General features: G+C 37.5%; 1 protein-coding gene across 5 annotated transcripts in view; it reads right to left on the bottom strand.

Annotated features, from left to right (window-relative positions):
• Positions 1-27103, bottom strand: part of UBE3A (ubiquitin protein ligase E3A) — a 97117-nt gene that overhangs the window by 61539 nt on the left and 8475 nt on the right. For 3 of the 5 annotated variants that reach the window (XM_055417659.1, XM_055417658.1, XM_055417661.1), the window contains exon 2: positions 2150-2213. The exons of the other annotated variants lie outside the window; for them this stretch is intronic. The gene's annotated coding sequence lies outside the window, so the exon portion shown is untranslated. The remainder of the gene's footprint in view (positions 1-2149; positions 2214-27103) is intronic. 5 annotated transcript variants of the gene reach the window in all.

Here is a 27103-nt window from a genome sequence, read left to right as displayed (position 1 = left end):
TTTTAGTATTAGTGTTGAAGCCAGGACTAGGACTAAAACCTAGGTACTGACTTCCCAACCAGAATTAGTATTTTGTGATTTTGTTTAGTTTTGCTATAGAGCCTCATGATTTAGATATATGTAAGTAAGCAAAGATTTAAAATATAAATTGAGAATCCCCAATTATAATAGTTTAAATGGGACTAATAGTAATAGAGTTTTCCAGGTAGTCAAATGCTTAAAGAAATAGTTATACACAAACACACACACACACACACACACATCTAGTCTATTCCTACTTATTCCACAGGATAATCTTTAACAGTAGCAAAACCTCCTTGGGTATTTCACGAATATTATATTCTCCTTATCAGCCATAAATCCACTAACATTCAATTTCATGAGAGAGAATGGCAAAATACAAAATCATTTTTTTATCCCTCAACCTAGTATCTTCTGATCCCCTTACTTGGCCTTAGCTACTGTCCTGATTATCATGGTTCACGATTTATCAAGCGTCCTAATCACACTGCAGTTCTGACAAAGATACACATCGGGAATATCCCAGAATCAAGAGTTCATGTCCTGCAACTAGTTTTTCCTCCTGATGATTTCCCTACCAAACTATATATCCAGGTTAAATCTGAAAAGGGATCTAAGGAAAGATGAGAAAATTAGAAACAAAAGACCCTCAACATTTATAAAATAGGAAGCTATCTGAGAATACTAAGGGATGAAACATCAGTGCTTGAACCCAAAACTCTGCAGTCTATGAACTTGGGCTTCAAATTCAGATAAGCGAAAGAGCTGGCCAAAGAATACGTAAGTAACTTTCGGGGACTCCAATGCAGACATACTTCATTTTATTGAGCTTCACAAATAATGTGTGTCGTCTTTGACAAACTGAAGGTTTGTGGCAGCCTGCCTCTAGCAAGTCTACAGGTGCCATCTTTCCAAACAGCATTTGCTCACTTCATGTCTCTGTGTCACATTTTGGTTCACTTTTGCAGTATTTCACATTTTTTTCTCATATTTGTCATTGTGATTTATGATCAGTAACTTTTGATATTACTATAACAACTTGCTGAAGACTCAGATGATGTTTGGCACTTTTTTTTATCAACAAAGTATTTTTTAATTATATACACTATTTTTTAGACATGATGTTATGGCACACTTAATAGACTGTAGTAAGCATCTGTCAATATAACTTTCATAGGCACTGGAAAACCAGAAACTTCACATGATTAGCTTTATTTGCCTTACTGCAGTAGTCTAAGACTGAACCTGAAATACCTCTGAGGTATGCCTATATATGTGGGATTTATAATCCCTGGAAGATATCAAATTTCCTAGATTTTCCTATCATGTTACATGCTTCCTAATAACAACCTAGAAGATTCTTGAGGTCATTTGGAAAAGAGGTAATGCGACCCCTGAAACAAATCCAAGTATTTCCTCTGGGATCTTCATAAGACTAATAGTGTATGTGGATTTAAAAGATACAAGTCTAACTTTCCAACCTGTAAAACATAAAAATGAAAAAGTCAAAATACCTTTTGATTAACTGAGATGAATTAATTCATTAAAGAGATACATGTTCTGTGACAAATACTGCGGCAAGTTTTCTCTTCTAGATTTCCTTTTTCATAGTTCAGTGCTCAAGAGAGCAAACAGCTCCCAGAGTCAGTCTGGATACAAGGCCTTGTTTGGTCCCTTATTCAATGGAAAATCTTGGGCAAGTTTCTTAACCTCTCCAAGCCCGTTTCCCAACATATAGAACTAAGGTAACAGTAGGACCTATTTCAGAGGTCTGTCATGAGGATGAACAAACATGTATTTTGTTCAAAACAGTGTCTGGCACACAGAAAAAGCCCAATAAGTGGAAGCTATTATTAACTCATAGCCTAACAGTCAAACTCGCCCCCTCAATCTTCTTATGCAATTATTTTACCTCTCATAGCACACTAACCTCTTCTAAATTTCTTTCTGAATCCCACTTGGAGGCCTCATACAGTCTACCTGGCAGCATAGTGATTTATCACCTAGCAGCATAATCCTTTAAAAATGGCAGTCACCCAAATCTGCTGAATATATCCATCACTATTCTAATTATGACATTAAGATATTCATGCAATTTTGACTTTCAAAAAATAAAACAGAAACATACCATATTTCGCCAAACTTCTGAGGAGCTGGTGAATTCTAAAATCAGGCTCTTACAGATTTTTAACCTAAAACATAAAACACCTCACTCAATTCTTTTTACACAGACAACTGAATAGACAACTTTCAAAGAAAAAAAACTGCTCTAAAATTACAGAAGCAAACGCATTTGTAATATCTGTGAATATTCAAACATATCAGGAGACAAACGCCCCTAAGTGCTGCTGCCAGGATGTATGGACAGGTAGTTAGGCAGGCCCTGTGGCCTGAATGCTTCCCGCAGGCAGAACCGTGATGCCCATTTTCAGCCACAGAGCTTACTGCTCTCCATTTCCTTACTCCTCTCTCTCCAACAGAGATGAAAATACATGACAATTGTTTAAGTACGTGTCTCAAATTCCTTCAGATACCTATAGCAGTTAAGCTTTTAACTAAATTCTATATGCTGAGTATCTGCTATGTTAGGTACATATATGAGCATCTGCCCAACCATCTCCCAGAATAGCAGCTTGGGAGTGTCCTGTCTTAGGTGTCAGGTCGTTTTATTAGTGAAAATATTTTTAAAGTATGTAAGACAATGTTGTCTGGAGCATAAAAGGGCCTCAATGTACGGTAGCAATTATTATTTCTTAAATCAAACATTTAATCTATCAAAACTTCTCTTATCAAAAAGCAAATTTTGAAGCCTTTAAGCTTCAGCATGGATCCAAATAACCACTGTAAATTCTTATCTCATTTGTACACAATCAGAGCACATCTCAGTTGAACATGATTGAAGTTTGTTTTTTTTAAATACATTTCCTTTTACTACATATGAAGAAACCAAGTACACCACCAAGTCAGGAAACCCACCCAGCATTCTAAAGGTTGTTGTCAGAAAATGAATATACTGCATATAATTGGAGAAGGAAATGGCAACCCACTCCACTGTCCTTGCCTGGAGAATCCCAGGGACAGAGGAGCCTGGTGGGCTACAGTCCATGGGTCTGCACAGAGTTGGACACCACTGAAGCGACTTAGCAGCGGCAGCATATAATTACTGTTTTTAAAATTAATCAAATGTTAAGATCTTAACAGACTGAGTCTCAAACTCTCTTCTACAACACAATCACCTAAGCAATCTGTAAAAAAAAAATGCAGATACTTACTTGATCTCAACCTCCAGAGACTGTGATTCAGTACATAAAATGGGGATATAGGGATCTGTATTTTAAACACACATTTCATGTGATATGCATACCCCAATTTGAGACACTTTGCCTTAGAAGATTAGGAACACATAATCATCGAAGAAATATACCAAACCTATGAAGATATAGGATAAGTAACAGAAACTGTAAGCACCAAAAATGCTAGTTGCACTCTGCAAATTTAACCATTAGTACTCTTAGACCACACCAAGTGCCTTTATTTTCTTTACACTCGACAGAGGGCTCAGTAAAAATCAAAGAATAAGAAATTCATCTAAAAATAAGAAATGTCAATATCAATCTATATCCACCTGTCCTGCTATCATTTTCATTTACCCTTAGAACAATCCATCTACCTACTCTCACTTTTTCTCCCTCTACACAGGTGCATATATATTATTAATACATCTGTCATGTCTTTTATCTCCTCTCCAATAGCCTATTTCCTTCACCTCCTTGTAACCCTAGGACAAACTTAATTTCCAGACTACTTTTTCTATCACTTTTTCATTATGTCCACTTAGCAATCCTGTTCTTATTTATGCCATGTTTACAGTGTCTTAAATTTATGGCAAAGCTACTTGTTGACACCCATTCAGCTTTGTACATTTGTAAATTTCTCAACAAAAGACTATTCCCAGTAACTTTCTTGCATAAATCTTCCTGCCTTTAGGTTCTCCTCATTCTAGTTCACTCTGCAGTTGAGCTAAAATCTTTAAATATTACTTTCTTATAGTACTTCCAACATAATTCCCTCAACTCCATTAACTCTTTACAGTAACATTACCTTCCTTTAACCACCAGAAAGACCATCAGCTCAGATGCTAACATACAAAACTTTTCACATACTGATAGTTTTCTTATAAAAGTCCATCATCATTCTCATGTGTCCTAAATCTTATGACCTCTTAATCTTACTTTTTCTCTGCAGTATTTCACAATGCTAACCATTTCTCACCCCTCCTGGCTTCCATAATGTTGTACCTGTCAGTGTTCTACCTCTGACTGGAACTAAGTCTTCTGCTAGTTCATTTCCCTACTCCCCAGCTGTAGCCTCTAAGTTTCCATCAGTAGCCCTTTTCTTAGCATAAGAAAAGGAGCTATTTAGTTTAGGTTAAATTAATCTTCTAGACAAGGTCAGCACCTGTTCCTCTATCACCTCTCTATATACTTAGGATCCCTCACATCTTTTAAGACTTGACCTCTTGAGTCATAAGCCTGCTACTCTCAATTAACAATGGCACACATGCACTTGGGATGTTTCATTAGCATATAAAATCAAACTCAATTATTAAAAAAAACCTCACTCCATCTTGATGTGCCTACTCTTCCTCCTCTTGTTTTCCTGTTAATTATAGACTATAACAAAAATGGTAAAAAAAAAAAAAAAAGGTGAAAAACGAGAAAAAATGGTGCCATTCTTTTATTTTCCCCTCTCGTTTTTCTTTAGCCCAACCACTGTACAGTTTGATACTAAAGATCATTCAAAGAATGTCTACTACCTAAAACTAATACAATGTTATATGTCAATTATAGCTCAAATTTTAAAATATGTTTGAAGGTCTACAAGTGGACGAAGACATACTGGTAAAGCAACTAGACATGCTCTTACACAGATATAAAGAACAGACTTTTGGACTCTGGGAGAAGGCGAGGGTGGGATGATTTGAGAGAACAGCATTGAAACATGTATATTACCAAACGTGAACTAGATCGCCAGTCCAAGTTCGATGCGTGAAGTGGGGCACTCAAAGCCGGTGCACTAGGACAGCCCTGAGGGACGGGATGGGGAGGGAGGGAGGAGGGGGCTTCACGATGGGGGACACATGTTCACCCATGGCTGATTCATGTCAATGGATGGCAAAAACCACTATGAATACTGTAATTAGCCTCCAATTAAAATTAATAAATTAATTTTTAAAATTAAAATAAATTCAAAATTCAGTCTATAAATTTTAGTGACCCCCCCCCCAGAATTGGAAACTAGACTTGCTCTTATTCCCATGTAATAGGGGAAATGGGCACAAACAATAAAAACCACAATAAAGTAGGTAACTGCAATGCACAGTTAAGTGTTGTGAAGAAAAAACACAATATTAAGTGCACAAATAGAGTATTCTGACAGTCTGGGGAAAAAGTAAAGGCGTTCTTTATAAAGTGACATATAAACTGAACACTGAGGCATGAATGATGCTGACCCCAGACATACTAGGAAAAACCAGGGGAAGCAGTGACACCACTGCCAGTCCAGTCACGCAAATTAGAAAGCTGAGTCACAGTCCGGAAAGAAGCCCCTTCCAGCACAGCAAACTCAACCCCTGCCATCGACTCCATCTCAGATATCCCCCACACCCCAACACTTCCCCCAGTTATTCTGTTGCTGGTTTTGTTCCAGAGCAGCATTTAAGATGAAACTACACAATTCGGAAAAAATCTGCCAGTCCAGCCTCTTCTCTCAGACTAGACCACACTTTTAGAGAACACACACATAATTCGTTTCTTACCTCCACTGCTTGAAAATGTTCACAAAATATACTTCTCAGGATAAACATATCACAAAAGAAGAACATTTCCTTTTAGGTGACTTGCTTTAGGTCACTTAAGTAGTAAATATAAGGTTAAGATCAAGTTGTCTGATTCTAAAGACCATGTTTCTTCCTGCCATGTTGATCAGTCACTAAGTCCTGTCCAACTCTTTGTGCCCCACCCACAAGAGGCTTCCCTGTTCCTCATATCTCCTGGAGTTTGCTCAAACTCATGTCCACTGAGTAAGTGATGCCATCCAACCACCTCATCCTCTGTTGCCCCCTTGCACTCAATCTTTCCCAGCATCAGGGTCCTCTCCAATAAGTCAGCTCTTCTCATCAGGTGGCCAAAGTACTGCAGCTTTAGCTTCAGCACCAATGAATATTTCCTTTAGGACTGACTGTTCTGATGTCTTTGCAGTCCAAGGGACTCTCAAGAGTCTTCTCCAACACAACAGTTCAAAAGCATCAATTCTTCAGTGCTCAGCCTTCTTTATGGTAAAACCACAGTTGTGACAAATTTTATTTTCTTGGGCTGCAAAATCACTGTGGATGGGGACAGCCACAAAATTAAAAGATGCTTGCTCCTTTGCTTGTACACTTCTAATTCATACCAAAATCCCGTAAACTTTTTCTTTGAAATACCACTTGCATCCTTTCCCCCCCATGCAACCAACAGTCTCATGTTCAGTTCAGTTCAGTTCAGTCGCTCAGTCGTGTCCGACTCTCCGCGACCCCATGAATCACAGCACGCCAGGCCACCCTGTCCATCACCAACTCCCGGAGTTCACTCAAACTCATGTCCACAGAGTCAGTGATGCCATCCAGCCATCTCATTCTCCGTCGTCCCCTTCTCCTCCCGCCCCCAACCTTTCCCAACATCAGAGTCTTTTCCAGTGAGTCAACTCGTCGCATGAGGTGGCCAAAGTATTGCAGTTTCAGCTTTAGCATCAGTCCCTCCAGTGAACACCCAGGATTGATCTCTCCACAGGGTTTCCCTTTTTCCTCTATCTTTGACTCTGTTGCTAGAATAATCTTTTTAAAAAACCAAATTTGGCTATATCACTCTCATATTCAAAATCTTCTATGCTTTCCTAATGCCCACAGAATAAATTTCAAACTATCATACGAAGTCCCTGCTACCAGTCCAACCCTTACTGTGTGACATCAGTACCAGGTACTTGATGATCTAGTCCCATCACTGGATTACTGGCTATCACATACTTCAGTTCAGTGCAGTCACTCAGTCGTGTCCAAATCTTTGCAACCCTATGGACTGCAGCACACCAGGCCTCCCTGTCCCATCACCAACCCCCGGAGTTCACTCAAGCTCACGTCCATTGAGTCAGTCATGCCATCCAACCATCTCATCCTCTTGTGCCCTTCTCCTCCTTCCCTCAATCTTTCCCAACATCAGGGTCTTCTCGAATGAGTCAGATCTTCACATCAGTTGGTAAAAGTCTTGGGAGTTTCAGCTTCAACATCAGTCCTTCCAATGAACATTAAGGACTGATCTTTAGGATGGACTGGTTGGATCTCCTTGCAGTGCAAGGGACTCTGAAGTCTTCTCTAACACCACAGTTCAAAAGCATCAATTCTTCACAGCTCAGCTTTCTTTATGGTCCAACTCTCACATCCATACATGACTACTGGAAAAACTATAGCCTTGACCAGATGGACCTCTGTTGGCAAATTATGTCTCTGCCTTTTAACATGCTGTCTAGGTTGGTCGTAACTTTTCTTCCAAGGAGTAAACGTCTTTTAATTCATGCCTGCAGTCACCATCTGCAGTGATTTTGGAGCCCAAGAAAATAAAAGTCTGTCACTATTTCCACTGTTTCTCCTTCTATTTGCCATGAAGTGATGGGACCAGATGCCATGATCTTTGTTTTCTGAATGTTGAGCTTTAAGCCAACTTTTTCACGCTCCTCTTTCACTTTCATCAAGAGGCTTTTTAGTTCCTCTTTACTTTCTGCCATAAGGGTGGTGTCATATGCATATCTGAGGTTACTGATATTTCTCCCAGCAATTTTGATTCCAGCTTGTGCTTCTTCCAGCCCAGCGTTCCTCATGATGTACTCTGCATACAAGTTAAATAAGCAGGGTGACAATATACAGCCTTGACGTACTCCTTTTCCTATCTGAACCAGTCTGTTGTTCCATGTCCAGGTCTAACTGTTGCTTACTAGCCATCTGTATTTCTGACTTCAATGCTTTGGTTTCTCACAACACTTTACCCCGAAATACTTCTCTATCTTTTGCTCATCTTTATCTCCCACCCACCTATTATGCCCTGTTAAAAAAATACTCATTTTAAATACTGTACCACACAATTCTCTAATCTCTTCTGTAAATAATCGTTTGCTGTATATTCCTAATACTATATTAATCTTAAGTTTATTATTTTATATATTATAGCTATCTGTATACAGTTCTCAGTGCTTCTAATTATAAGCTGGTTGGGCGGAAGGTGCATCTCCTTCATGTTTACTTTCATCACATTGGGGACTGTTTTCTTGACTTCACACCTCCTGTCTACATGGGGGGAAAAAAAAAGTAAAGCTCATGGCCTGACAAAGGATTCTGAACTAGTTCCAAATGCAATTCATGGATGAATAAACAAGAGTACTCCTTAATTCCAAAATAACACAAATTTACCCCAAGTCAATTTAACCAAAGTATATTCTGAAGCTCAAAGATGTAAGAATCACCAAGAAAATTTCATTTTCTAAAAGAAACGTCTCTCTTTCCAAAGAACTTGTTCTAGCAGGAACTAAAGCATAGGATATTAAATAGTATAATTAAAATTGATACAACCCCTTCAAAAAAATCTACTAAAACTAAATATATACATATTCTATAACTTAAAAATTCCACTAGGTACATCAAACAGAAATGAGAACACACATTCACTAGAAAACATTTAGTGGAAAATTGACAGTAACAACCGTCTTAGTCACCCTAAACCAAAAATGACTAAAATGTCCATCAGCAGCAGAATGAAAAACAAAATATAGCTGATCCTTGAACAACCCAAGTATGAACTATGCAGGTCCACTAAGATGTGGATTTTTCTTCAGAAAATACACTAATATAGTAACACTATTTACAGCTGGTTGAAGTCACAGAACTGTCAAGTCTGCAAGGCCTACTGTAAGGTTATACATGCAGATTTCTGACTATGCAGGGGATGGGCACCCCGAGCCCCACACCTTAGGGTCATCTGTACCATACAGAAATTATAAGCAACCAGCGACAACCAACAGTGTGGATGAATCGCACAAATATGGTATGTGAGATAAGTCAGATACAACTAAATGTGATTGTTTCTAATTACATAAAATATAAAAATAGGAAAATCTCATCTATGCTAGTAGAAGTCAGGATACTGGTTACTCTTGGGGAAAGAGAATTAATGACAAAGAGAGCACAAGGGGCTTCAGAGGAACTGATCTTATTCCTTGATCTGAATGCAGGCTACATCTGTGTGCTCAGTGTGTGAAAGTTCAACAACCTATGTGCATCCCCATATGCTTTTGTATGTGTATCATACTTGAATCAAAAATTTATTTTAAAAAGCACAGTATGGTATGAGCACTTGATAAATAAATGTAGATGAAACAGAAAATAAGTCCAGAGAAAAATCCAAAAAATATCTAACAGTTACTTATCAAAAACAAGAAAACTGGACAACATACATGAAAAAATATGTTTCAGACCCTGGGTACAAGGCAGTGTAAGACTGTGATCCATGAGATTAAACAGAATTAAGGTGAACCCTTTGAATGCTTGAATTTCTGCCTAAAGGCAACTTTCTGCTAGAGTCAAACCCAGACAGAGGACAGCAGTCTCACTGGGGTGTGAAGCAAGAGGTCAGAGTTGAGTAGGCTGAAATGGGTAGAATATTTAGTAAGACTGAGTGCCAGAGAGGGGAGCTAAGCAGAGAAAAGTCTCTATAAGCCTGCCACTTGAGGGCCCTTTCAAGTCTGTCACTATATACTAAACTGGGCATGAATCAAGTGAAAGACTCCTTTGAAGCTGAAGAAAGAGGAGCTGTGAGCTGAAATATTCCCAGTGCTCATACAGGACTGGGAGATCCCAAAGTTCCTCCCAATGAGAATGAAGAGAACATGTTAACACTTAGAACATTTCATAGACATATACGGGACATTTAGTACAAAACTAAGAAAGGCCATGTTGTTCTAGTAGCTACCAGTCCCAAAGTAAAGCGTTCTCTAGACAGACTCTAATAGAGCCTTAAAGGAATCAAGCTGAGCAACAAGTTACTTGGCTGGCTGCCAAAACAAAATTTAACATTCGAAAAGACAATTAAATCCAGCCACTCAACAATAGAATATTACAATATTCAGTATCCAGAGGTAAACTACTAAATTTCCAAACAGGAAAACAAGACCCATAACCAACAGAAAAACCAGACAAAAGACCCTGAAGTGAAAAAACTGACGGAATCAGTAGATAAGAACTTTTAAAATGGATATTATAAATATGATCAAGGATTCAAAAGAAAATATGAAAATGAAACTCTTAGAAATACAAAAGAATAATAAATATATAATATTTACATAAATATATAAATCATCTCAAAGTATTTGACACTGCAGGGGGAAAAACAGTAAAATACAAGACTAAGTGGAAGCAGAAAGAGACAAAAAAAGAACTAAAAATATTAATGATCTGAATATAATTATCAAATAATCTAACATTATACATATAACCAGAGTCCCTGGAAAACAACGAAGAAAGAAGAGAAGTGACTTTAAAAAAATACAAGTGAAGAAATAATGACTGACACTTTTCCAGATTTGATGAAAGTATAAGCACATAGACCAAAACAAACAAAAACACCCAGAGTTAATAAATCCTAAGCAGGATAAACACAAAGAAAATCAGGGATAAAGAGAAAATCTTAAAAGAGACGCCAGAGGGGGAAAAAAGACTTTATGAATAGGGGAAGAAACGTAAGTATAACCACAGACTTCTCATCAGAAACAAATGCGGAAAGAAAAATGTCAACCTAGAGTTATGTATCAAGTGATAAATATCCTTCAAAATGTTAAGATAAACACTATATATCAACTAGAATGGCTACGTCAAAAAAACTGAGAGTCCCAAATGCTGATAAGAATGTAGAGCAACTGGAAACTTGTAATTGTTGATAAGAACCAACTAATTTGGGGAAGCCAAGACAAGCTATCCTGGCCAATCTCTGTGCCAAGTACAGCTTCATAAGCAAAATAAATAACTGCAGATGTTTGGGGTACACTAAGTTTGGGGTGATCTGTTAGGTACCAACAGATAACCAGAAAAATATACTAAATTTAGTTAAGTGCAGTATACTAAATTGATAATAATATATTTCATAAGTTTTAGTTAACTATATATGACGAAATTAAGGATGAGATATTCTAACATCTGCAACTTATTGAGTTAGCCAAAAAGTTCATTTGGAGTTTTCTATAAAATGTTACAGAAAATCCCGAACTTTTTAGCCAAAACAAAACTTTGAAAAGCATCAAAAAAAAGAGAAATAAAACAAGTTAACAGATAGATAAATATGAGACATTGAATAAGGTAAAATATTAATTGTAGAACTACATTCTACAATTATTTCATACCTGTGTAAGTCTGAAAATTTTCCTAATAAAATTTTTACAAGTGAAATAAAAACATTTTCATACAAATAGAAGCTGAAAGTTTTTTTTGGCCAACAGACTTAGTGCTCTAGAAATTTTATTTTTTCAAGTAGAAGGAAAATAATATCAGATAGAAATTTGCGTTCATGAAAAAGAATCTACACAAAAGAAATGAAATGAAAACATGAATAAAACATCAAAGAATATTGTTCCTGGTTTTTAAACTTCTTTATATAACAGCTGACTAAAGAAATAATCAGAAATTCTACTGTGGAATTTATAGCTTACATAAAAGCAAAACAGAAGACTACAATGGAAAAAAAGGATGAAGAAAGGTAAACGAATTTATAATGTTCTAGAATTCCTGTACTCTAAGAGGTCTTATTTTAAAGTCAGACTGAGATAAACTAAGGTGCATACTGTAAATACCAGTGCAACCAACTGGGGAAAAAACAGAGATACAAGCTAATAGTGGAGATAAAACAGACTTCTAAATAATGCTTAATCCAAAAGAATGCAGGAAGTGGGGAAGGGAAGTAGTATAAATAACACAACTAAAAAACAAACAGTAACCTGATACTCTTAAACTCAACCATATTGACAAGTACAATAAATATAAATGGATCAAAAACTTCAGAGAGCAGAGATTGTAAACGATCAAAAAGGATGCAACCAACTACAAAGTATAAAAGACATATTAAATATAAAGGCTTCTAAGTTGAAAGTAAAGAAACAAACATGTAAACACGAATCATAAGAAAGGAGTAGCAGCTATATTAACACCAGACCGAGCAGACTTCAGGCCAAGGAACAATACCAAGAGAAGAGACACATTTCTTAGTGATAAAGAATCAATCCATCAAGGAGATGTAACAGTCCTAAATGTGAAAGCACCTAATAACAGAACTTGAAAATACATGAAACAGAAAGGAACAGAATTGAAAGAAAACATAGCAGGTTCACAATTATAGTTAAACATTTCAATACTACTCTCTAGGGCTTCCCTGATAGCTCAGTTGGTAAAGAATCTGCCTGCAATGCAGGAGACCCCGGTTCAGTTCCTGGGTTGGGAAGATTCACTGGAGAAACAATAGGCTACCCATTCTAGTATTCTTGGGCTTCTCTTGTGGCTTAGCTGGTAAAGATTCTGCCTGCAATGCAGGAGACCTGGGTTCAATCCCTGGGTTGGGAAGATCCCCTGGAGAAGCTACCCACTCCAGCATTCTGGCCTGGAGAATTCCACAGACTACAGTCTATGGGATCGCAACTTCATTTTCACTAATTTAATAAAATAACTACCCTGCCCCCAAATCAGTTAACGATACAGAACACATGCCTGTCTAAAATAAAGAACTTGTAGCCTGAAAAGAAAAAGAATGAAAATAGTTGGATATTCACAAAAAGATACACACATGGCCAATAATGTATGAAAACTTCAATATCATTAATCAGGGAAATGCAAATTAAAATAACAATGACACTTCACACCCATTATATGACAATTACTTTTTTAAAAGAACATTAGCAAGGTATTAGCAAAAATGTGAAGAAATTGGAATCCTTGTAGGAAGGTAAAACAGTACAACTGTTATGGAAAATGGTATACTGGTTTTCAAAATAATTAAACATAGAATTACCATTCGTGACATTGTACAGGAGACAGGGACCAAGACCATCCCCATGGAAAAGAAATGCAAAAGAGCGAAATGGCTGTCTGAGGAGGCCTTACAAATAGCTGTGAAAAGAAGAGAAGCAAAAAGCAAAGGAGAAAAGGAAAGATATAAGCATCTGAATGCAGAGTTCCAAAGAATAGCAAGGAGAGATAAGAAAGACTTCCTCAGTGATCAATGCAAAGAAATAGAGGAAAACAACAGAATAGGAAATACAAGAGACCTCTTCAAGAAAATTAGAGATTCCAAGGGAACATTTCATGCAAAGATGGGCTCGATAAAGGACAGAAATGGTAGGGACCTAACAGAAGCAGAAGATATTAAGAAGAGGTGGCAAGAATACACAGAAGAACTGTACAAAAAAGATCTTCCCGACCAAGATAGTCACGATAACGTGATCACTGACCTAGAGCCAGACATCTTGGAATGTGAAGTCAAGTGGGCCTTAGAAAGCATCACTACTAACAAAGCTAGTGGAGGTGATGGAATTCCAGTTGAGCTATTACAAGTCTTGAAAGATGATGCTGTGAAAGTGCTGCACTCAATATGCCAGCAGATTTGGAAAACTCAGCAGTGGCCACAGGACTGGAAGAGGTCAGTCTTCATTCCAATCCCAAAGAAAGGCAATGCCAAAGAATGCTCAAACTACCGGACAATTGCCCTCATCTCACACGCTAGCAAAGTCATGCTCAAAATTCTCCAAGCCAGGCTTCAGCAATATGTAAACCGTGAACTCCCAGATGTTCAAGCAGGTTTTAGAAAAGGCCAAGGCACCAGAGATCAAATTGCCAACGTCCGCTGGATCATGGAGAAAGCAAGAGTTTTTCAGAAAAACATCTATTTCTGCTTCATTGACTATGCCAAAGCCTTTGACTGTGTGGATCACAATAAACTGTGGAACATTCTGAAAGAGATGGGAATCCCAGACCACCTGACCTGCCTCTTGAGAAACCTGTATGCAGGTCAGGAAGCAACAGTTAGAACTGGACATGGAACAACAGACTGGTTCCAAATAGGAAAAGGTGTACGTCAAGGTTGTATATTGTCACCTTGCTTATTTAACTTATATGCAGAGTACATCATGAGGAACGCTGGGCTGGAAGAAGCACAAGCTGGAATCAAGATTGCCGGGAGAAATATCAATAACCTCAGATATGCAGATGACACTACCCTTATGGCAGAAAGTGAAGAGGAACTCAAAAGCCTCTTGATGAAAGTGAAAGAGGAGAGTGAAAAGGTTGGCTTGAAGCTCAACATTCAGAAAACAAAGATCATGGCATCTGGTCCCATCACTTCATGGGAAATAGATGGAAAAACAGTGGAAACAGTGTCAGACTTTGTTTTTTTGGGCTCCAAAATCACTGCAGATGCTGATTGCAGCCATGAAATTAAAAGACGCTTGCTCCTTGGAAGGAAAGTTATGACCAACCTTGATAGTATATTAAAAAGCAGAGACATTACTTTGCCAACCAAGGTCCGTCTAGTCAAGGCAATGGTTTTTCCCGTGGTCATGTATGGATGTGAGAGTTGGACTGTGAAGAAGGCTGATCGCCGAAGAATCGATGCTTTTGAACTGTGGTGTTGGAGAAGACTCTTGAGAGTCCCTTATACTGCAAGGAGATCCAACCAGTCCATTCTAAAGGAGATCAATCCTGGATGTTCATTGGAGGGACTGATGCTAAAGCTGAAACTGCAATACTTTGGCCACCTCATGCGACGAGTTGACTCACTGGAAAAGACTCTGATGCTGGGAAAGCTTGGGGGCGGGAGGAGAAGGGGACGACGGAGAATGAGATGGCTGGATGGCATCACCGACTCTGTGGACATGAGTTTGAGTGTACTCCGGGAGTTGGTGATGGACAGGGAGGCCTGGCGTGCTGTGATTCATGGGCTCGCGGAGAGTCGGACACGACTGAGCGACTGGACTGAACTGAACTGAACTGAACCATATGACGCAGCAATTCTATTCCTAGGTATATAACTAAAAGAAACAAAAGCAGGGACTTGGAAGAGATTTTTACACCCCATGTTTATAGTAGCACTATTCACAATAGCCAAAAGAAGGAAGAAACTGAAGTCTCAACGAATGAATGATTAAACAAAATGTGGTATATAGACACAACGGATATTATTCAGCTTTGAAATAGAAATTCTGACATATGGTGCAACATGGGTCAACCTTGAGAACATCATGCTAACTGGAATAAACCAAAAGCAAAAAGATGAACATCATATGATTCCACTTACACAAGTACCCACAACAGCCAAATTCATAGTCAGAAACTAGAAGAGAGGCTGGAGGGAGGGGAAGAAATTAGCTGGTTACTGTTTAACGGGGACAGAGTTTCAGTTTGGAATGACAAACAAGTTTCAAAAATGGGTTAACAGTGATGGTCACCCAATGTGAGTGTAATTTACGCCACTGAACTGCACAATTAAAATGGTTAAAATGATAAATTTTGTTATGCATATTTTATTACATTTAAAAAGAAACTGCAATGGGATACCACTACACACCCATCAGTGTCTGCAATTTGAGAGTATCAAATGTTGACAAAAATTTGGAAGAAATGGAACTCTAGTATGCTGCTGGTGAGAATGTGTAACGGTATAACCATCTGAAGAGGTTCATCAGTTCTTTATAAATTTAAACATAAAACTAACATGTGCATAGTAAGTTGTTTCAGTCGTGTCCAACTCTTTGCGACCTTATGGATTGTAGCCTACCAGGCTCCTCTGTCCATGTGATTCCCCAGGCAAGAATACCAGAGTGGATTGCCATACCTCCTCCAGGGGATCTTCCCAACCCAGCTATGGAACCTACATCTCTTATGTCTCCTGCACTGGCAGGCAGGTTACTGCCAGCATCACCTAATAAGCACATGACCCAGTAATTCCAATTTAAGGCCTTTAACTCTGAGGAATGAAAACATGTTCACGTACCAAAAGACACATGTGCAAAGAGGACCTTTATTCACAACAGCCTAAAACTGGAAAATATGCAAATGTTCACTAGATAACTAAATAGTAAATAAATAAATACACTTTCATATAGTCATATTGTATTTAACAAAAAAATCAGTGATAAAATACAAAGTAGAGAAATCTCAATTATCTGTAGTTATGTGGGTATGTGATAGCATACACAGATTTGATGCAATAATTAAAAAGTACTGTTCAACTCCATTCTGCCAGTTGTTCCAGCCAAAACCTCAGTGTCATCTTTTACTTCTCCCTTTATTCCACACTTAACATCTGACCGCCCACCAAATTCTACAGACTAGAACTTCAACACTTATCAGTGATTCAACCTCTTCTCACCAACCTCATCGGCCTCACCCTGTCCAAGCCCCCATTATCACCTCTTACGTGTATTCCTGTAGTAGCCTACCAACTGGCCTCCTGATTCTGCCCTTCTCTTTCAATCTATACTAACAATGGCAGCCAGAGGGATCTTCTGACATAAGTCAGAACCTTCCACTCTGCTCACAAATTTTCAAGGGCTTCCAATCTCACTCAAAACTGAATTCAACCCCCTTATTATGACCAAATGCTGTGTGCCCTACATTCCCCTTTCTGACTTGATCTCCATCATTTACTTTTCTAAAGCCACAGCAGCCACCTTGCAGTTTCTCAAACAAACCAGGCACCCTCCCACCTCACTGCTCCCTTATGCACTACCCTCTGTGTCTGAAATGCTCTTCCCTCAGTGATCCATATGGCGAGCTCTCTCATCCCCTTCAGTTCTTTACTCAAGTCACCATCTCACTGAGGTTTTCTCCAGTCATACTAAAGTTTGCATTGCCCCCCTGCACTCTCAAATATTTCATCTCCCACTCCTTTTTCTCCTCAGAAGTACAATATACTGCAACTGCATACAAACTGCAACATATAATATATTCTACATATCTTGTTTTTGCTGTTTATGATATCTTTCCCTACTAAGCTAAAGTCCATCAAAACAGGAGCTTTGATGGATTTTGTACACTGCTGTCTCTACTATCATCTAGAAAAATGCCTGTGACACCATGGGTGCTTAAAAAATATTTGCTAAATGAATGAGGTAGAGATGCACATGTAACCATTCACAGGGAAAAGATTTGTATAATAAACTGCTAAGAAGGGGGGGGGAACCAAGTTGTACAGAAAACAAATACACAAGCAATGAACAATTTGAAAATAAAATCTTAGAACTTTCATTAGTAGTTCAATATCAAAAAGAATGAACCTTAGAAATATAAACGTTTCTTTCTGAACAGAAGTGTCAAATGTGTACAACAAAAACTACAAAACAAAAAAATCAAAGACCTAAATAAACAGAAAGACATTCCATGTTCATGAATTGAAAAATATCAATGTAAGAAAACTCCTTAAAGAGATCAAGAGATTCAACACAAATTAATCAAAATCCTGGCTCCCCTTTTAGCAGAAATTGACAAGCTAACTCTAAAACTCACACAGAAATTCATAGAATGCAGATAGCCAAGAGAGGAGCCAAGTTTGAATATTCACACTTTTCAAGTTTAAAATTTACTACAAATCTACAGCAATCAAGAATGTGTGTGAATGGCTGAAGAACAGACATAATATATGGAAGAGAATTCAGAGTCTAGAAATACACTCTTACATTTATGGCCAACTGATTTAAACCATGAAACTGAAAAAACAACTTTCGGGGGGGTAAATACTTAGAAATCATGTATCTGATAAGGGACGTGCATCCAGAACAATAAAAAGAAAAAATGATCCAGTTTTAAAATAGCAAAGGATCTAAATAGATCAAGATGGATAAACAGGACAAATGCTAGTCATATATGCATACATGCGTGCTAAGTCGCTTCAGTTCTGTCCAACTCGTTGTGACCCTATGGACTGTAGCCTGTCCTGCCAGGCTTCTCTGACATGGGATTCTCCAGGCAACAATACTGGAGTGGGTTGCCATGCCCCCTCCAGGTGGCGTTCTGATCCAGGGATTGAACCTGTGTCTCGTACATCTCTTGCATTGGCAGGCAGATTCTTTACTACTAGTGTCACTTGGTAGGCCCTGTTAGTCATTTAGCAAATGCATATCAAAATCACAGATACCTTCACATCCACAAGACAACTGTTTTGGCAGGGAAGTAATGAGAAATGAACTCTCATGCATTACTAATGCAACTGTGAAATAGTGCAGTCACTTTGATGAGTTTGGAAGTTCCTTGAAATGTTAAACACAGTTAAGACCAAAGAGTTTCACTCCTAGTTATGTACTTGAGAGAATGAATATGTATGTCCACATAAAAGCTTATGTGAATATTCATAACATGATTCATAATAAACAAAAAATGGAAACAACCCAAAATTATCAACTGATGACTGAATAAACAGTATGTGTATATTCAAACAATGTAGTATTAATGAACCTTCAAAATATCATTCAAGTAAAGGAAGCCATATACAAACATACGCATAGTTTACAATTCCATTTATATGAAATATGCATAACAGGGAATCCACAAAGAAAGAAAGACAACTCGTGGCTGCCAGGGGCTGAAGGAAAGCATGGCGAATGACAGGTATAGGGTTTCTCTTGGGGACGATTAAAATGTTTTAAAATTTATAGATAATGGTGACGCTTGCCAACTGAATATTCTAAAACCCACTATAAAGGGTAGATTTTATGGCACATGAATTATATCTCAAAAGTTGGAAATTATATAAGGTATATGGAATGATTTTTATAAACCACTACAAATACCTGTACTTACATTTGTTTGGTATTCACCAGGTGTTGTGATGTTTTTCTACACTTAAATTTAACAACTGTTAAGTTTGGAATTGGCTAATAAAAAAGGAAAAGGAAACTCATTGTTTTACACTTTAAAAAATACATATTACTTGTTGTATTTCCTTATTCTCAAAAATAATTCTATACACCAATATTTGAGGGGATGTGCAACCAACCATAAAATATTAAAGAGCTCTCTGGAAATTAACGTTGAAGTGCTAGAAGTTCTGGTTTTATGATTTACAGGAATAACCTACTATTTAGAATTGAGGCCATGCTGGCAAATCTAAGTTTTATACAGTGACATTTAAATATACAGAAATAGAATTTAAGATCAAAATCACAGAACTGGAAGAGAACTGAACTCTCTAATGTGACACCTGACCCTCCCCACCCTCTGGGTTCTGTGAACATTTCCAAAAGTAAATAAACTATGCTTATTTACCTACCTGAAAAACTATAAAAGGTGAACAAAACTCATGATCTGCCAACATTAAAATGCCATTTCACCAGTGATGACCTAAGTGTTTACTATGAGACTTATCAGCAGTGAGAGAATCTTACCTCAGTGTAGATCTCAAATATCATTTACAGAGACCCTTTAGAAATTCAAAATTATCAAAATTATTTCAATTTCCTAGCTTTTAATCATAAATCACATATTCCAGTCAAAAATTCCATCATATGAAAACAGAAGCAAATGTGCCACACACATAGTACAAATGACTTATTATTCTGAAATTTTCATTGGCACAAGTTAAACTGAGTTCAACCTTACGTAGAACTTAATCTAAAATAAAACCGAAAATCATATTAGTATTCAGCAGACAGACAAAAAATATTCATAATGCAATATACTAAAAGAACTAAAGGCAGGTGGATTTTCCCTGAAATTATCATTAACACATATTTTCAGTTTAATTTATTACATTTCACCTATCAAATGTAGCAACTAAACTCCTAAAATCTGAATTAAGAATAACAAAAGACAATTAGCTTCTAATTTAACTTCAAAATTCTTTTAAAATTTCACAAAATATAATTTTAAGTGAACTAGACTGTATCTATTAAAAGACAGAAAATTGTATTTCTAAAGACCATCTCTACTTGAAGGACGTAAGAGTAAACATTGAGCACATTTAATTGTCGATTAGTGTAGGGTAAAATACTTGACTGTAACCTAATTACAAATTTTCTTTTGAGCAGTTAAAATAAAATTTCTCTAATTGGAGGGGAAAAAAACGCAATTTTGATCAATCAGTATATGGACATTCATTCATCCAACACTCACAAATGCCTGAATCTGCAATAAAAAAAAAACACTGATTTTTCTCATTGAATCTTCAATTCAAAAGTAATTATTTAGTACCAGATGAGATAAGTACTTACTGAGGAAAAGCAGAATTCAATAACCATACAAGAAAGCCTTATACTAGTAAATAGAAGAAGATTCTCAAGGAAGGTTTCCCTGAGTAATATTTAAGCTGAGCCCAAAAGGATGGATAAAAATTGCTAGCTAACTGTATACTCAGTTCATTTCATTCAGTCGCTCAGTCATGTCCGACTCTTTGCAACCCCATGGACTGCAACACTCCAGGCTTCCCTGTCCATCACCAACTCCCAGAGCTTGTTCAAACTCACATTCATCGAGTCAGTGATGCCATCCAACCATCTCATTCTCTATCGTCCCTTTCTCCTCCTGCCTTCAGTCTTTCCCAGCATCAGGATCTTTGCCAATGAGTCAGTTCTTCTCATCAGGTGGACAAAGTACTGAAGCTTCAATTTCAGCATCGGTCTTTCCAATGAATATTCAGGACTGATTTCCTATAGGATGGGCTTGCTGTGCAAGGGACTCTCAAGAGTCTCCTCAAACACCACAGTTCAAAAGCATCAATTCTTTGGTGCTCGGGTATCTTCAAGGTCCAACTCTCACATCCACACATGACTACTGGAAAAACCATAGCTTATATGAACCTTTGCCGGTAAAGTAATGTCTGCTTTTTAATATGCTGTCTAGGTTGGTCATACGTTTTCTTCCAAGAAGCAAGCATCTTTTAATTTTATGGCTGCAGTCACCATCTGCAGTGATTCTAGAGCCCAAGAAAAGAGTCTGTCACTGTTTCCCTTCTTTCCCCATCTATGAGCCATGAAGGGATGGGACCAGATGCCATGATCTTCATTTTTTGAATGCCGAGTTTTAAATCAGCTTCATTGACCCTGGCATTTGGAACGCTGGGCTGGAAGAAGCACCAGCTAGAATCAAGATGGCCGGGAGAAATATCAATAACCTCAGACAGATACGCAGATGACACCACCCCTTATGGCAGACAGTGAGGAGGAACTAAAGAGCCTCTTAATGAAAGTGAAAGAGAGGAGTGGAAAAGTTGGCTTAAAGCTCAACAATCAGAAAACTAAGATCACAGCATCTGGTCCCATCACTTCATGGGAAATAGATGGGGAACAGTAGAAACAGTGCAGACTTTATTTTGGGGGGCTCCAAAATCACTGCGGATGCTGATTGCAGCCAGGAAATTAAAAGACGCTTACTCCTTGGAAGGAAAGTTATGACCAACCTAGACAGCATATTAAAAAGCAGAGACATTACTTTGCCAACAAAGGTCCGTCTAGTCAAAGCTATGGTTTTTCCAGTGGTCATGTATGTGAGAGTTGGACTGTGAAGAAAGCTGATCGCCAAAGAATTGATGCTTTTGAACTGTGGTGCTGGAGAAGACTCTTGAGAGTCCCTTGGACTTCAAGGAGATCCAACCAGTCCATTCTAAAGGAGATCAATCCTGGGTGTACATTGGAAGGACTGATGCTGAAGCTGAAACTCCAATACTTTGGCCACCTCACGCGAAGAGTTGACTCATTGGAAAAGACTCTGATGCTGGGAGGGATTGGGGGCAGGAGGAGACGGGGACGACAGAGAATAAGATGGCTGGATGTTATCACCGATTCGATGGACATGAGTTTGAGTGAACTCCGTGAGTTGGTGATGGACAGGGACGCCTGACGTGCTGCGTTTCATGGGGTCGCAAAGACTCAGACACGACTGAGAGACTGAACTGAACTCTGCATATAAGTTAAATAAGCAGGGTAACAATATACAGCCCTGACGTACTTCTTTCCCAATTTTTAGCCAGTCTGTTGTTCCACATCTAGTTCTCACTGTTGCTTCTTGACCAGCATACAGGTTTCTCAGGAAGCAGGTAAGATGGTGAGGTGAATCCCATCTCTTGAAGAATTTTCCAGCTTGCTGTCTCCACAGAGTCAAAGGCTTTATCATAGTAAATGAAGCAGAAGTGGATGCTTTTCTGGAACACTCTTGCTTTTTCAATGATCTAATGATATTGGCAATTGGATACCTGGTTCCTCTGCCTTTTCTAAATCCAGCTTGAACATCTGGAAGTTCTCGGTTCACACATTGTTGAAGCCTGGCTTGGAGAATTTTGAGCATTACTTTGCTATCATGTGAGATGAGTGCAATTGTGCAGTAGTTTGAACATTCTTTGGCATTGCCTTTGGGATTGGAACGAAAACTGCCCTTTTCCAGTTTTATGGCCACTGCTGAGTTTTCCAAATTTGCTGGCATATTGAGTGCAGAGCTTTCACAGCATCATCTTTGAGGATCTGAAATAGCTCAGCTGGTATTCCATCACCTCCACCACCTTTGTTCATAGAGATGCTTCCTAAGGCCAACTTGACTTTGCATTCCAGGATGTCTGGCTCTAGGTGAGAGATCAGACCATTGTGATTATCTGGGCCATGAAATCTTTTTTGTACAGCTCTTCTGTGTATTCTTGCCATCTCCTCTTAATATCTTCTGTTAGGTTCATAGCATTTCTGTCCTTTATTGTGCCCATCTTTGCATGAAATGCTCCCTTGGTATCTCTAATTTTCTTGAAGAGATCTCTAGTCTTTCCCATTCTATTGTTCTCCTCTATTTCTTTGCACTGATCACTGAGGAAGTCTTTCTTATCTCTCCTTGCTATTCTTCGGAAATCTGCATTCAGATGGGTAAATCTTTCTTTTTCTCCTTTGCCTTTTGCTTCTCTTTTCTCAGCTATTTGTAAGGCCTCCTCAGACAGCCATTTTGCCTTTTAGCATTTCTTCTTTTGGGGAATGGTTCTGATCACCACCTCCGGTACAATTCACTAACCTTCGTGCACAGTTCTTCAGGCACTCTATCATATCTAATACCTTGAATCTACTGGTCAATTCTACTGTATAATCATAAGGGATCTGATTTAGGTCATACCTGAATGGTCTAATAGTCTTCCCTACTTTCTTCAATTGAAATCTGAATTGTGCAATAAGGAATTCATGATCTGAGCCACAGTCAGCTCCTCGTCTTGTTCTGGTGACTGTATAGAGCTTCTCCATCTTCAGCTGCAAAGAATATAATCAATCTGATTTCAGTACTGTCCATCTGGTAATGTCCATGTGTAGAGCCTTCTCTTGCATTGTTTGAAGAGAGTGTTTCCTATGACCAATGCGTCTCTTGGCAAAACTGTTAGCCTTTGTCCTGCTTCATTTTGTACTCCAAGGCCAAGCTTGTTTGTTACTCCAGGTATCTTTTGACTTCTTCATTTTGCATTCCAGTTAGTTCTTGAAGGTCTTGTTAGGTTTTCATAGAACCACTCAACTTTAGCTTCTTTGGCATTCATAGTTGGGGCATAGACTTGGATTACTATGAAACTGAATGATTTGCCTTGGAAATGAACAGAGATCATTCTGTCGTTTTTGAGATTGCACCCAAGTACTGCATTTCAGACTCTTTCTTGACTATGAGAGCTACTCTACTTTTAAGGGATTCTTGCCCACAGTCTAATGAAATGCATTGGGCAAAAGTTTGCAACAAGGATGTTGGATAGCTCAAAAAACTGAATACAGGCCAATACTATTAGATGGTTCTAAAAAAGGAGAATGTTAGTCAAATCTGAGGAAGCAGAGAGAATCCAGATCTCCTGGGACCTTGCAGATCAATTAAGGATTCCCATTTTATTCCAAAGAGCAACAGAAAGTCACAAAATAATTTTAAACAGTAACAAAATAAGACTTATATTTTTAAAAGATCACTGGAGAAAGAATCAGTTGCTTACAATAATCTAAAGAGTTACAAACTGTTAGTAGTGATGGTAGATCCCGCAAGTTAATGGCTACAAAATCAACACCACCAATGATCAAATGTAATAGAAAAAAACAATCCTAAATATGTATAGACCAAATATCAAGGAATAAATTCAATGAAGTGTAAAAGTTATTTATGAAGAAAACTGTAAAATTCACAACAAATAAAGGGCAATGTATACTATGTCAATTCTCAAGTTAATAATACACTTCCAAATATCCCCAAAGAAACTGATACACTAGTTTTAAGTTATTATTTTAAATTATTTAAATATATTATCGAATATATATGGAATAATAGATACGAAATATATAATTCCATATCTATTATTCCATATATGTTATGGATTATGAAAGAATGAAAGTCTAAGAAAAATAGACAGCTCTGAATATGAAAGAGTAAGTTCTGACTCACAGATTCCAAAGCTTAATACAAAGTTATCCGAAATAAACTAATGCAGTAACAGTGCTTAAAGAAAATAAAGTAAAACCAAACCCAAACTTTTGGTAGCTGATACAGGTGATTCTAAAGAAAATTAATGAGGAAAGGATCCAATGCTTAATGCTGATACTAGTTTTTCATACAAAAAAAAAACACCCTGATTCTTAACTCCCTCCCAGACTGATCTAAATGCAAAAAGATAAATAACAAAAACCTCCCAATAGCAGACAGTATTAAAATTGTAAATTAAATTAAAAAATTATAATTCAATAAAAACAGAAATCATAAAAGACTCATGAGCTTCAGTTCAAAAACTGAAATATTATATCCCAGAAGAGAATATCACAATGGATGATAAGTATCATTTTCTGTGTTGTTATTATTCTAATGACTAACCTTAACTTTCCTGGCTGCGTTATAAATTAAGAATGCTGGATGAGATGATCTCCAAGATCCTTTATAACATAAATGTTGTATAACAGTATCTTTTTTCCTTTTAAAACATTAATTCATGAAACATTTAAAACACAGAGTAATAAAATTCATATCCATATATCCAGCACCCAGAATTAATAAATGAGGCAAATGAAAATTAAAATGAGATATCATTTCACACCCATCAAATCTGCAAAAATGTTAAAATCTGACAATTTCAAGTATAGGCTAGGACACTAGAAAAAGAAATGTCCAGATACTGCTGATAAGCATATACTGACATATTAGAGAAGAATTTAGCAATGGCACCCCACCCTACTCTTGCCTGGAAAATCCCATCGACAGAGGAGCCTGGTAGGCTGCAGTCCATGGGGTCGCTAAGAGTCAGACACGAATGAGCGACTTCACTTTCACTTTTCACTTTCATGCATTGGAGAAGGAAATGGCAAACCACTCCAGTTTTCTTGCCTGGAGAATCCCAGGGACGGGGGAGCCTGGTGGGCTGCTGTTTATGGGGTCGCACAGAGTCGGACATGACTGAAGTGACTTAGGAACAGCAGCAGTAAAGTTAAAGATATTCACAATCTATTTCCCAGCAGTTTCACTTCCACGAATCTTTCTATAAAGAAACACGCACAAAGAAATGTGTACAAGTGATCACTGCAGCAGCAAAGGAGACCACTCAAAACACCCATTAACAGTGAGACACACACGTTTGATGTACTGTACAATGGAGCACTACACAGCAGTTAAACTAAACAAATGAGAGCTACATGTATCAATATACATATGCCAAAAAACAGTAAAAAAAAAAAAAAAAAAGATACACAATACCACTTTGCAAAAATTTTAAGACACAAAATCCACCACCACATATATCATTCACAGATACAAGTACACATATACAGTAAAAGTATAAACCAGGGTATGAAATTCAAGAACCCTGGAATCATTATTACCTTGGATAAAGAGAGAATGGAATAGGACTTGGGCATGAGGTGGCTACAAGTGAATATGTAAGATTACATTTGTTTCTCAAAGGATCAAAACTTGCATAATTTATACTTCTGACTGGTGAGTAAATGAGCATTTGCTATATTATTTACTCTGTGTTTTAAATGTTTTTAATTAAAATATACACATATATTTTAAAAAGAAGAAAGTGAACATACAATATCCAAGCTGAAAATTACCTTGGAGATCACCTAATCCAACCTGTTTCCTTTATAAAAAAGAACTAAGGAAAGATGTCAGAATAAGAACACAAAATAAACACTGTTGTAAATTATTACCATTTTAAACAAAGTAGGTAGCTAAACAAGCACATACAGGGATTAGATCTTAATTGTTTGAAAGAAAACCTTAGTAGGATGAAGAGTGATCAGCTCCAATTTCTCAAAATCTGGTGCACACGCACACACACACCCTCCTAGAAATGCCTTGTCAATTCAGGGCAAGCACAGGCAGTGAAATGGGTCTCTGGTCCAAGCCCAGGTTCACCTCTAGCTCATCTTTACTTAAAAGTATTTAAAAGTTCTGAAGCTTAGAGTTCATTAGTCCCAAGAGCTATCTAAAAGTAGTCCTGAACTAACTATAAAGTAGTTCATTTATCCAATACTTACAAATATCTAAAAGAATACACAAAGAAAAAAGAAACAGCAAGTATTTACTGTTCATGTTGAATTTTCAATCCATAAGTAAATAAATCATTTAATTTCAGCTGAGATAAGTGACCTACCTATTTTCCAAATGAGAGCCATCTATTTTTAAATTCACCCCTCCCTACCTTTCATCTACCCAAAAAAAGATCAAAGAGGAATTTTGAGAGGGAGGGAGCAGACTGACTCTTCACTGAGTTAAATGAAACCCTAAGATTTTGCTTTTTCATTTTGAACATAATTTGAAATATACTACACTGGGTAATAATTAAATTTAAAGAAACAGAAGACTTTAAATGCAGAAATCTAGTTTTATGTATACAGAAATCTAACATTAGTTCAGTTTTTCTATTACACTTAAGTGTTCTCAATTTCAACATTATATCAACTTTTAAGAAGCAGTTCCATTTTACCAAGCACAATATACCCCTATGTTAGCTACCAATTTTATCCATTTAATTTTCTATTTTCCTTTTCTATCCTTTAA

The sequence above is a fragment of the Moschus berezovskii genome, chromosome 21, assembly GCF_049115385.1.
Source record: "Moschus berezovskii isolate FMDL1 chromosome 21, NW_MosBer_1.0, whole genome shotgun sequence".
Lineage (NCBI taxonomy): Eukaryota > Metazoa > Chordata > Mammalia > Artiodactyla > Moschidae > Moschus > Moschus berezovskii.
This window is presented reverse-complemented; position numbering and strand designations above follow the sequence as displayed.